The sequence below is a fragment of the Canis lupus genome, chromosome 15 (assembly GCF_048164855.1).
Source record: "Canis lupus baileyi chromosome 15, mCanLup2.hap1, whole genome shotgun sequence".
Classification (NCBI taxonomy): domain Eukaryota; kingdom Metazoa; phylum Chordata; class Mammalia; order Carnivora; family Canidae; genus Canis; species Canis lupus.
In genome coordinates, this window is record NC_132852.1 from 27,245,528 (window position 1) to 27,259,489 (window position 13,962).

The window sequence follows — 13,962 nt, forward strand, 5'->3', positions numbered from 1 at the left end:
AAAAAAAAAAAAAAAAGAATGAGAAGAATAAATTAAGCCCAAAGAAAGGGGAAGAGGGGAAATAATATGCAGAAATCAGCGAGATAGAAAATAGACAATAGAGAAAATTCAACAAAGTAAATAGTTTTGTTTCAAGTTAATGCAGTTGATAAACTCATAGACTAATCAAGAAAAAAAAGAGTGAAAAATTAGCAATATCAAAGAAGAAAAAGAGGATACTTAAAGGCTAATAAGTAGATATTAGGAATAGTTTTATACCAATAATTTCAGTAAGTAGATAAAAATAACAGATTTCTTTTTTTAAGATTTTATTTATTTACTCATGAAAGAGAGAGAAAGAGAGAGCAACATAGGCAGAGGGAGAAGCAGGCTCCCTGTAGTGAGCCTGATGCAGGACTCAATCCCAGGACCCCAGGATTTTGGCCTAAGCCAAAGGTAGACATTCAACCACTGAGCCACCTAGGCATCCCCAAAATAACAAATTTCTTGAAAACTGTAGCCTCCCAAGGGACTACTAGAAGAAATAAAAACTATAAAGAATGTTATGCCTATTAAAGAAATCAGATTTATAATTAAACATCTCCTTACAGAAAATCTCTGGACCCAAAAGGCTTCACTGGTAAATTCTATCAAACATTTACAGAAGAAGTACCAAACTGATACAAACTATTTCAGAAAATAGAGGAGACAGAATATTCCCCGACAGTTTATAAGGCCAACATAATCCTGACACCAGAACCTGGCAAAGCTATTATGTGTAAAGAAAAACCAAAGACTAGTATGAATATAGACACAGAATATTCTTTCAGAATTTAACTGCTTGAATCCAAAATATTTTTTTTAAGATTTTATTTATTCATTTGAGACAGAAAGATACAGAGAGAGAGAACATGAGCAGGGGGAGCTGTGGAGTGAGAGGGAGAAACAGGCTCCCCACTGAGCAGGAAGCCCGTGTCGCCCTGTGGCTCAATCCCAGGACCCCAAGATCAAGACTGAGCTGAAGACAGAGGCTCAACCATCTGAGCCACCCAGGCGTCCTCAAAATATTTAAAAGAATCATACATCATGGCCCAATGGTTAGTTTAATATTTTAAAATTAATCAATGTAATTCACCATACCAGCAGACTAAAATAGAAAAACCATATGATCATCTCAATAGAAATGGGAAAAATTGACAAAATTCAATACCCATTTGTGATTCAAACAAAAATAAACAAACTCAGTTCAGCAAACTAGGAACTGAGGGGAACTTCTTCAGCTTGATAAAGGGAATCTACAAAGCCCTACAATTGACATTATATTTCATGATGAAGGAATGAATGTAATTTTACCCCTTGGGATGAGAACAAGGCAAAGTCCTTTCAACATCATAGGGGAAGTCCTAACCAGTGAAATAAGCCAGGAATAAGAGGAGAAATCTGTAAACACTGCAAAGAAAGAAGTAAATCTGTCTATCATGAATTCAATAGATAATTCCTAAAATTCAAAGAAATCGCAAATTCTATATTACTGTAAAATACAGACATAAATTCAGGAAAAAGTTAAGACATTAGATTCAGGAGTGGGGAGTGTTGGGAGTAATGAACTGCTTTTTGCTTTATAAGCTGTGCAGTGTTTTTTGACTTTTAAAAAACTCTATTTTATTTTTATAAAAACATAAATTAAGCTAAAAAGAAAAAGAGGAAAAAACCTCAGTAAGCGTTAAGTACATTTATCCAACTCCAACTATTTCTTCAAAGATAATTTCTTTATTTAATAAAGACTTTTCCCCTGACTATTCCCTTAGTAAATTAAAGTGTTGGCTGAGCTTTACTCTTTGAAAACAAAGCTTGTGAAATCCAGAAGCACTTAAAAATGCAAGCACATTTTCATTTATTAATAGACTGCAATCAGGGCTTGAAATAAAAATAAAAATGTAAATTTTAGGCATAATTAATGAGCTTTAAAATTGTTTTTTCCCATGACAAGAATTATTTTTGGCTCTTAGCCCAAGGGCAAGCCTCTATGCTGACACAAATAGTACTCGTGTACACATGTGATCATATATTTTCCTAGTTATTTGAATAAATACACGTAGGTAGATATTTATGCCCATCAACTAAACATTTAGCAAAAAGACAATTTGCTGATGTTTATAGTTTTGTGATTTGTTTTAAAGACTTCATCCAAGCAGAAAAATTCAACATTGGCTTTACACTTTTACTACCCACCTCTACTCTTAGTGTCCATTCTCTCTTTTCTTTAACTGACATTAAACGGACAGAGACAGTTCAAGTATCTTTCTGAGCACAGGCATTAAGTTCATTCAATCCCAGACCAGAGGCAGAATCAGGAAAAAGAAGAAATAAGGCATCCAAACTGAGAGACCCAGTACCTCTTGGGTCCACTTGGTTAGGTCCTTTGACTTGTCGGACTGCTTACATTATGAACAAATCTATTGCTGTGTTCAGTGTACAAAGCCCGTGGTCTGTGTGTTTTTCTTTGTATCTATGTAGATTGAAATGTTGTTCCCAAATTAATTCATAATTAACATTTTATACAAGAAGTCAATAGGTGGCAGTTACTCAATATCTACTCATATTTCAAGCGCAGCTTCCCATTAACAAGGAGCAGAATTATTCCCCCAGGGAAGTGTATGTAAAACTCATGGGCAGTTTCTCATGAGAAAAATGCAGAAGTGCAATAAAGCAGGGTGGACACATTTTGGAAGCCCAGCACCCTCTGCAGAGTGTTGACTGTTGTCCAGTGTGACCACTGTGGGTGGAAGATGTGTAATGTCACGTCTAACAAGTGCCACTGAAGTGGAACTTTAAAAGGTTAAATATGGTGTCCCTGGGGCCCATTTGAAAATGGAGCTTTTCAGCTTAAAGTTCTCCTCCTCAGAGACCATGGAATCTAAAGTAGGAGTCCTATTATTCTGGATCCCGGCACCCTTTTAGGCTCTTTCCTGGCATTCATCACAAACTACTATAATTTGCTTTTTTTGTTGTTTGTCTCCTTCCCTAGAATATAAGTTTCATGAGGTCAAAGCCATTGTTTATCTTGTTCATCATTCCACATCCAGAACCTGGTAAAAGTCCTGGCATGTGCCAGCTTCTGCCTCATTCAGAATATGTGATTTGTACCGTCTGGCCTGGAGATTGATTCAGAATGTGCTATTGTTATTTGTTGTTGCATTTTATCCAGCATACAGCCCTATTCTTCAAAGGACACTTTCAGTGAAGGGTTCAGAAAGAAGCCAATTGTCATAAAAATGCCGTGCACGGTGCCTGGCAGAGAATAGATGCCCAAGTTAGCAGTTACTTGTTTGGTAATTTTGTTAGTATAATCCAAAAAGCACCCTCTGGACCTGAAATGATTTGTCCTTCGACACAGAAATTGGAAGCTACAATAGGCAAATGCATAGAGCATGTGATTCTTTTACTTGGGTCATTACTTCACTTAGGCATTCATTCATTCAGTCCTAGTCATTTACTCACCCATATATTCATGCCGTTTACTTGTTTGCCTTACTTTAACCAAGCATCATAAATGCCCGGTGCTGTGCAACAGTTGAGACATAAATTGTGCAAGATGAGGAATATCTGATGGAAATCAGTGTGCTGCATTAGAATAGTTCAATAGTCGCCCCCCAAGAAAAGCTTAATGGCCACTCCAAAATATCTTTTCCATGAGTTACGGTTTCAGTGTGTTGAGTTTTCCTAAACTGAAACTAGCTCTTAAAGAAATACTTCATTATCTATCAGGAATTTTTAGGCTTAACACATATTATTGATGCCTCCTGGGCTGCCTTCTCATCAGCAGGTGAAAACAGGAGGGCGCTGGTTTGAGGCAGCCCAGCTAGAATGTGGCCTTGGGTGCCTTACATGCACACTACAAGCTAAGAGTCAAGGTAAGTAACGCACGCTGTTTAAATATAATTTTGAAAGCTATGCTCAGCTAGAAGACAGGGATCTAGCAGGAAGAGCAGTAGATCATTATGAAATTTACTGAAAGCAGGGACATTTACTAGTAGATCATTATGAAATTTACTGAAACCAGGGACAACCACAAACGATAGAATATTATTACTGTGAGGCTTCCAGGGGCAGAGAGTAACTGAACTGCCTAATCAGAAGGAAAAAAGTATTATCTTTCTAAATGGGAAAGCCCAAAGGAATAAATAGTATCACGAAACCTCAGAGCCACAGCCATACGCTGCCTCCTTTAGCCTTCCAGTTAGAAGATCTACCAAAGCAAGAGGAAGAGAGTTAAATTCTGAGCAGAGTTGAAGAAGGTTGTGTACAAGCCTACAGTAAGTGAGAGAAGAGTTGAAGATTTTATCTCTGAGACTGAAGAGAAAATGTGGAAAAGATTAAGAATCTTTATACAAACGATAACTACCCAAGACTGGTATCTTCAAATACTTATGTAAATGCATGTACTACAAGATCACAGGCTCTTCAGTTCAATTTCAGTTCAACAGAGGTAGATAGAGGGACACAGGAGGAACCCACGATAGGTCAGCTACGGTGGTTAAACTCATAGGCATGTTCCTGTCCTCACGGCACTTACCGTCCTATAAGAAGGGCTAAAACAACAATAAGGACAAAAGTGAACAGTGCCAAGGATCACTTGTACGATGCTGGTGGGAATGTAAAATGGTGCAGCCGCTCTTAAAAATGGTTTAGCAGCTTCTCTAAAAACTAAGCATGCAATAATTACCATACAACCCCCAAATTGCCCTCCTGGGCATTTATCCTAGAAAACTGAAAACTTATGTTTATGTCAAAACCTATACACAAATGTCTATAACATCGCTGTACTAATCCCAGACTGGAAACAACCTGGATGTCCTTCAACACGTGAAGAGTTAAACTGTGGTACACCCATACTGTGAAATACTATTCAGCAATAAAAATGAGCCAGCTATAGATAACACACAACAACCTGGATGAATCTTCAGAGAGTGATACTGTTAGAAAAAAGGCAATCCTGAAGGATTATATACCGTATACTTCCATTTATATAACATTCTCTTTTTTTTCTGCATTTTTAATTGAAATATATTTGACCGATAACAATGCGCAAATTTAAGTTGTACAATATGTTGCTATGACACATTTAAATATTGTAGTGTATCACCACTGCAGTAACAGTACCTCTATCACACCACATAATTATCATTTCTTTTTTGTTGAGGGAATAATTCAGGTCTAGTCTCTTAGTTTGAAAATTACAATCCACTATTGTCATCTATATACACTATATTGTGGATTAGCTCTCTGTGACCTATTTACCTACTAGCTGCAAGTTAGATTAACATTTTTGAAATGAAAAATTATAGAGGTGGAGACAGTGGTGGCAGGGATTAAGGAAGGGGTGGGGACAGGAAAGAAGTGATGTGTCTCTAAAGGGAAACATGAAATCCCCTGGATCTTAAGGGCCTCAATGTCAATGCTCTGGAATGAAATACTGTGATTGTTTGGCAAGGTGTTACCCTGGGTGGGGGAGGGCGGACTGGAAAAGAGGTACAAAGGTTTCTCTGCATTTCTTTTAACTGCGTTACAATCACAATGATCTCAAAATAAAATTTAACAAAAACAAAAGAAAGCAAGACTGAACAAAATTAACAGTTCCAGACAATTAGGAAATTTTATAGGAGCATACTTCAGACATATTGTGGGTTTGGTTCCAGACCACCACAGAAAGCAAGTCCGATGAATTATATTTCTTAAATAATAAGATTTGGAAGTTGAAATGATCGTTTGATCCATAGGCTACAGAATGGATGCTGTGTTAGCAGGCATGAAAATAACATTACAATACTGTTACAGGTCACCATGACAAATAAAATCATTATGAAAACGTTTAATATACTGCAAGAATTACCAAAATGTGACACAGAGACAAAATGAGCAAATGCTGTTGGCAAAATAATGCCGATAGGTTTGCTTGATATAGTGTTGCCACAAACCTTTGATTTGGAAAAAATGGAGTATCTGCAAAGTGCAATAAAACAAGGTATGCTTGTATAATATATTTTTATTATATATTAATATATGCCTTATAAATATTTTTAAAGGAAATCAGCTCTAAATTCAATTTATCTCTTCCTTCAAATTCTAGTGTGCTAGAGCAGGTGTTAGAGCTTCAGCTCTACATTAACATGAGTTGTGACTTAGCGTCTCGCAGGTTTGTGTGTCCATAGCACTGCTCCTGTCCTCATCAGGTAGGCCTCAGGCCAGATGCAGGCAGACCCAGGGTTGCAATGAGAGAGGCGGGAGTTCCCTTTGTCCTCAGGTCCAAGCCACCTTCTCCACTCCAGCTTCCCCGGACAGCCCCCCCTAGACACCAGAGGTTGGTTGACACCCACCCATTAATACCACTAACAGTTTGATTTCCATGTGGCTGTTAACTTTTTGTGAGTGTGCACTATCCTTAAGGGAGAGAAGTTCAGCCTTTCCTGCTGCACACTTCATGTCCATTAAAAGATACGGAAGCTGGAACAGTGGTCTCTCCCAAGATGAGTTTTGGGGTATTAAATTCCCCCAAAGAGGCCAGAGCCGCACATGAGAGTACTTACACTCCCACATGAGGGAAGCTGTAGGGACACTCAGAAATAATTGAAAAGCTATCTGGGGTTTCTTAGACAGCAGAAATTAAAAATTTGAGCTGATGTATCTATATTTGTGTCCCCATAGTTCTCCTAGGAATAAAGGCATGAATTTGTTATCAGATTATTCAGAGTTTGTGATCCTTACCGAAACAAACATAAATGAGGCTTAGAATCATGCTATTGGATCTTCCCTAATAGCTCATCGGAGCCAACTCTACTTAAGGGCATTCCAAATATCAGTTTCTGACTCTCCCTTCTCTACCATACACACCTCTATCTGACATGGATTTGCTTCCAGGCCCCCGACGATACCCGCTTTCACTCTGACGAGCCTGCTAACTACAATAGCTCACTTGCCTGTACTTGGATCTCAGCTAGATTGCCTGGATATTTTCATTACCACATCCCTTAGCTGGTTTTGGCTTTCCCACCACTGACTCCCAACCGGTACCATCTCATTGAAACCCTTGGCTTGGCATGCCACAGTAAGGTGATTCCTGGAATCTTGGACCCGTGGTTCTTGGACATGACCTGAGATACCACAAATGGGCTTTTCTGGAAAGATGCCCTTTAAAATTATTGGACCCTTTCCCAGCCAACATGTCCTTGTGATTCAGCTGAACATTCTAGTTGCTTCTGTATCAGCACATTCTCTGCCCTCTACCAGGAGCTCTGCTGGTCAGTCTCAATGACCACAGCCTGCCTTGTTTCCTCCCTTAACTCCAAAGGCCCTGCTTCCCAAATTGCGAAGGATCAGACACATTATCACCCCCACTCTACTCCATTTGTCTACAAACTTTCTGATAACAATATCCTACCAGAGAAATGATTTTGATAATACTTCCCCAATTAACTGCTATACTAACCTTTATGTTACAATAGTATTAAAACTGGAAATTAAAAAAGGATAAGACAGGGTAGAGAGCAGAAATCTGAATACATTTTTCTTTCACCTAAGTGGATCATTCTTTGTCACACACTTGAGAGACCATGATTCTAATCTGCAAAGGCCAGTAGTCAAGTATATGTCTTCTAACAAGGGTAGCAAGCAGGCGCCATGTGGATATTGACCTTCACCCCGAAGAGAAAGGTTTACAGTGAAAACAGTTAAGATCCCCCCTTCAGAATGTTGTGAACCCTACTCTTCCACTGTAAAATCACCATTGGGATTGGATGCTTTTAAGGACATTCTATATCTAAATCTCATTATGGTTCTGTACGTTTATTAATGAAGACCTCAAAGTTTGGGGCAAAGAAAAACAATATTGTGGGAAAATTATGGAATTTAAGAATCTGGATACAACTTTTTACCAAAGGGAAACTTAAAAAAAAATAAAGAGAATGGTAGGTTTGCACAGGTTTCACAGCAAAAGCTAGGGCTGTCCCTCTGGATCCTGGAGTCTGCTTCACAGATGCCAGTATTGATGGGGGCACAGTAGGGAGGTAGCAGAGTATGATGCATAGAGGGAGCTCAAAGGAAGGTTCTGTTCTTAGGGAGCTCAACAATATTAGCTCACAGCTCATAGTTGCCCTGAAAGCATGTGAGGCTATTGTCAGGGTTTTTAAAAATATATTTGGATTTCATACATATTTTTTCAGAAACCCCATCACCCAAAAGCAAGGACTAGTTTTGCTACAATTTTTTAAAATACTAATTTGATGAGCAGCCACAGTATCTCATTGTCGTTGTAGTTTGGGACTTCTTTTATTATTTGCATGTTGAATATTTTTTCATATGATTTTTTTTGTCATTTGCATTTCCTGCTTTATAAATCATCTGTTTATATCCTTTGCTCAATTGTCTGTAGGAGACTTGGAATTTTTTTTCTTGTCAGTTTTTGGTGATTGAGATTTTATATAATGAGGATATTAAGGAGCATGTGTGTGTGTGTGTGTGTGTGTGTGTGTGTGTGTTGTTAACCAGTTGACATGGGCTTCTATGAATTTTCAAGCTAAACAGCTATTCTATTTTGGTTGTGGGGGAGGGGAAGAAAGTCAAACCAAGATAAGCTTTTAAACTCAGCTTCATTTCCAGCAGAAAAGGAAAGAGGATTTGTAAAGCTGCTGAACAAGAGCAATTTTCATTCTCTTTTGCTCTGAATGAGATTCTTTTTTTTTCCTCTCGCGAAATAGGAACTTCTTTTCTTTGTATTCATACAGTTGTGGTTATCAGCAATAATAACAAACCTCTATTGAGAATTGACTGTGAACCAGAAGCTGAAACACTGCAAATTGGGACATTGAGGCCAATATAGCAGTTTGATTTAGACGGGGGCCTTCAATTCTGTTTAGAAATACATTTCAATCGTTTTGATGAAAAGGGTGACAGCAGCAGTGGGATCTTCAGAGCCTCAATGTGACACTGCCCAGAAGCTCCACTGTCTTTACTTGGTTAAACTGGGCTGGTTCAGAATTATATTCCTGCACGCCTGGCTCAGCAGTGGTGAACCCAGGCGTTGAGTGAGTCTCCCCAAATTCCTGAGCAATCTGGGCAAGATTACATTAGGCTTTTCTGCTTTGCTGGCTCCACTGTAGGAACCAGAGCCCTGCGGGATGAAGCAGCAGGACAGGGCCTTCCCAGTAAGGAAACTGAGGGGCAGGAAGAAAGAACAACATAATCCTGGGACTAGAAAGGTTAGGGCTGGGGCGCATGAGAACAGGAGGTCCTGGGACAGCACCCAGAGCCTGGAGAAGGAGTTCAGACGTCAGGCCAGATGGCCAGAGAATAGGGCACCGGAAGACCTAAGGCTGGAGTTTTTCTCAACCCCTCATAGTTCAGTTCAGGAAACAGCCTGGAGAAGTGAAGTGACCTGCTTAAAATCACATGCAGGGTGTGGGAGAGAGGGGACACGAACCCATGTCCCCAGAGAAACCGCACCACCACTCAACTATCATAGCGTTTTTTTGAACCATTTCCTTTTCACTTCTTCGTTGGTTTGAAATGAGTATGTCGGGTTTTACTGCCAGCAAGGCCTGCTGAGCATGTGCAAGGTTCTGAGTGCATATTTACTGAGTGAGGACCTCTTTCTATGCTCTAACTGAAGATTTCCAAGCCAGGGAGATCCAGGCCCAATTGCTGGGATCTTGGGCAAATCACTTGGGCTCTCTGAGTCTCAGTTACCCTTTCTGGAAAGTAGGGATGATGATAGCACCTCAGAGGGCTACTTTGAGGAGGAGGAGAATTCATAAAGTCTCTGGCTCACTAAATGTTGCTCTGCCACTAGCTAGATCTCACTTAGAAAAGGAAATGAAGGCCAGAAGATTAAGCATTTTTTTTATTGTTTTAAATATTTTATTTATTTATTCATGAGAGACCCTAAGAGAAAGGCAGAGACATAGGCAGAGGGAGAAGCAGACTCCCTGCAGGGAGCCCCATGCAGGACTCAATCCCAGGACCCCAGGATCACAACCCAAGCCAAAGGCAGACACTCAACCACTGAGCCAGCCAGCCAGGTGTCACCAAGATTAAGCAATTTGTCACAATGTAACTCATTCTTTAAGGGCCTAGCTAGGACTAAAACTTGACTCTTCAGATGCTGGGGTGGTCCCTCTCATTCATCTAGATTATCTCCAAGGCCCAAGAAAGTCATCAACTAGAATTCAGGATCTTGATTATTAAAGAAAAATATGTAATAACCTCAGGTATCTGTGCTACTATAACTCAATAACTGTAGTAAAATATTACTAGACTTCAGTTAGAGTGAGCCCTGTCAGGTCAGAAAAAGACAAAATCCTATTGACCAAAGACACCATTGAAAGCTGGAGGGCAGGGGTGCCTGGGGGACTCCATTGATTAAGCATCTGCCTTGGGCTCAGGTCATGTCCCTGGGGCTCTGGGATGGAGCCTCTCCACTCGGGCTCCCTGCTCAGTGTGTAGTCTGCTTCTCCTTTTCCCTTTGACCCTCTTCCAGACTTGTGCTCTCTCGGTCTCAAATAAATAAATAAATAAATAAATAAATAAATAAATAAATACTCTTTAAAAAAAAAGAAAGCTAGAGTGGGGGAGTACTTCAATGGAAGACTGATGACAAGGACAGAAGAAATTTGAGACACTGTCTCAGAAGATGCTCCTGTTGCTCCCACTAACGGCTGTGTGGTCTAGACAAAGTGCTCCAGCTCCCTGCCTGTGAGTCCTTGCTATGACGAGTTAGGAGAAGGTATTGGCTGAGATCTCACCCCCTGAAAACACATGAAAACAAACCTGGGATCAATTCCATAAAGATCATAGGTCTGGGCAGTACTTCGGGATATTATTGAAAAGGATTCCTTGGCTCCAGTTTCAATTTAGGGAAAGAAATTTGCTAGCTGGCAACTGGAATAGAAAAGGATTTCATGAAAGTCACCATATCAGGAATGTCTCAGCTACCCCTCAGCTCCATTGTTTACATTATGTCTACGATGGGGTGAATTTGCTGCTAAAACCAAGTGTTTTCTTTGCAAGTGGCTTCATATCCCTAATGATCTCTTCCCCAAAGTTGTGTTCAGTAGCACCTATTTCCTTTTTTTCTTTTTTTTTTTTAAGATTTTATTTACTCATGAGAGATAGAGGCAGAGACATAGGCAGAGGGAGAAGCTCCCTGCAGGGAGCCTGATGTGGGACTTGATCCCAGGACCTGGGGATCAGGACCTGAGCCAAAGGCAGACGCTCAACCACTGAGCCACCCAGGCAGCCGAGTAGCACCTATTTCCAAAAAGAAACCCACATTTCCATTGTTACTATTGCAATAGAATTTTTGACACATAAAGGGAAGAGTGCCCCCTCGTGGAAATATAATCCAATCAAGCAGCCAGGCCCACCATTAAAAGCTATTGGACAGTGTTAATGTTTAGGAAATGTTTAATAAAACCCCCTCCCAAAAGTCATTTGTGCTGCCAACAAAAATGCATACTGGGCTTAAGCTTCTAACAAGGAAATATACCTAATCATGATTTTTTAAAAATGAAAACCAGATTCATAATTTGGGGTGGGAATAAAGAGGAGACAAAGCAAAAAAATGATCAAGAGTTAGGAACAGGGGGCCTGGGTGGCTCAGTCCGCGGCGCCTGCCTTCAGCTCAGGTCATGATCTCAGGGTCCTGAGATTGAGCCCTGCCTCAGGCTCCCTGTTCAGCCGGGAGCCTGCTTCTCCCTCTTCCTCTTTCCCCCCTCCACTCATGCTCTTTCCTTCATTATCTCTCTCTCTCTAGAATAAATGGATAAAATCTTTAAAAAAAAAAAAAAGTTAGGAACATACAAGAGATCTGGCATGAAAAAAAGAGGCAAAGGCTAGAACACAAAGAAAGAAACATGACATGAAAACACATATTACTAAAAAAAAAAATTACTTCTCAGTATTTTTCTTCCTTAATTGTATTGACCTTTATTCTTGACACAAAATGCTTTAGATGGAGGGAAATGTCTTATTCTAGAATTATCTCCAGGAAAGACTGTTTTAAGAGGGGCATCTTGTATTACATCAGATGGACAATGACTCCCTTCCTAATAATGAAGCAAATCACCCCAAACGCCTGATCTAACAGAGAACAGACATTCCGATTCCCATTCATGTTGCGCTTGAGGGCTTTCAAGAGGGAAAAAAATGTGTCTGGTGCCATATGAGAGCTTTGACAAGTGAGTGAGGAGGAAGCATTGATGAATGACGGGAATCCAAAGCCTGTATGGCTTCATTCTAAGTGATGTCTGTGTCCAGGGAGACCGATTGCTTTGCCATCAGGGTGGCAGTACAGTGGCCGGCCCGGTGACTTTAGGGACTGATGAATAAAGAGTCTATTCTAATAGTTACATGTTTATCATAATGTATATTAGAAGGAAATAGAAACAGCTTATGAAATCCATGATTTTAAGGATATTTTCTTTTTTAACAAGAGACTAAGGTGTTTTTTTAATGAGTTATTTTAAAGATAAATATTAAATAGATAATGAAACAGGTGGAAAGGAGAGGTGGCAAAAATCGTGAGTGCTTGAAATCACTGAGTTTCAGAATATACGGTCATCAGTGGGCTGGGTACCAGTGATACGGTCAGTCTATGGTACCCAGCAGTGGGAAGGATGGGTTCCTGCCCTGTAGACGTGCAGAAAGCAGCTGCTACAGTCTCGAAGCCTCTTTTTCTCAGGCAGGATCCCCGAGAAGACTCTGCCATCAACACCGTGGTCAGGCAGAGGGGGGACTGGGCTACTTCCTCAGAGCTTCAGTGAGAAGGGCCTTTCATCTCAGCCACCCTGGGGTGCCCCCCTCCCTGCCGCCAGCACCCTGACCGTGTGGGCTTGGGCCTGTCCTCCAGGGCTCATTCTAATTCAGTTAAAAAGCATTCCGCATTCTCTGAGATGACCTCAGAGTGGGTTCTTGTGTCATTTTTCCCTTCAAAATGTCATTACGGGAATGCAACTGGATACCTAATCTACAGGATCTCGTAACCAATAAGGGCCCCTTTGTGCCCGGCTGACCTTTTCCACAGTTTATGTTTTGACTGGCCACCATTCTTCCACTCTGGTGCCAGGGTGAGCCTCTGATGAGTCAGCCAATCAAACCCCCGAATGCTGAAAAGGTCAGCAGCCCACTGGGCATGAGGAGTAGCTAGAGCTTCCTAGTCCTGGGACAGAATGGACAAGATTCACATCTGAGGACAGATTAGCCATTTGGGATAATATATAGACTGGTACTTAATGCTTCCATTCAGTCCTCTTGGCACCAGAGTTTGAGGGCATATACTCAGTGGTATGCTGGTAAGTGCTTGACAATTAGAACCAATTGGGTGGGAAGAGTCTTGGTTTGTAGCCTTTGCCAATTTCTGTTGGTATAAATACTCCCAACATTGCTGATTTCAAGCTACCAACATGATGTCAACAGACTCCCCAAATTCCTGAAAATCCAACAATCAGCTCTTATAAGTCTGTTTAAGCCTGCTGGGGCACACTACTGCATATACCCTTCCCGTGTGTGTGTGTGTGTGTGTGTGTGTGTGTGTGTGGTGTGGTGTGTTGTGTTGTGTGTGCTACAGAGTTCCTTAATAGCACATGGCGCTGTGTGTTGAGAACACTGCTACTTCTTTTGGCTGGTGCTGGCATCTCTGATCTATTCCCTCATCTTCTCCTGAATCCTTCCTTTTCTTATGTACCTCTTCAGTTATTGAAACTCCTCACACTCTCTCTGCTTTCTCAGCAGGTTCTCATCTTGTATACACCTTTGGGCCAAGGGGAACTGCAAGGATACATTTCTGTGACATTATGTCACTCATTCTGTGATAGCTGAAATGTGGATAGCCCTGGGGATTCCACAGTGGCTACAGGCACAGTTCAACAATAAAAAGTTATCAGAGGCTAATAACTAGAGATCCAAAGGTGAGGAAGACACAGTCGCTGTCTT

The 13,962-nt window shown here is 40.6% G+C and overlaps 1 long non-coding RNA gene across 2 annotated transcripts in view; it reads left to right on the plus strand.

The window, feature by feature from the left end:
• The first annotated feature begins 13,163 nt into the window (after window positions 1–13,163).
• LOC140604777 (uncharacterized) overlaps window positions 13,164–13,962 on the plus strand; it is a 27,009-nt gene continuing 26,210 nt past the window's right edge. For both annotated transcript variants that reach the window (XR_012007591.1, XR_012007592.1), the window contains exon 1: window positions 13,164–13,322. This is a non-coding gene — a long non-coding RNA (uncharacterized lncRNA). The remainder of the gene's footprint in view (window positions 13,323–13,962) is intronic.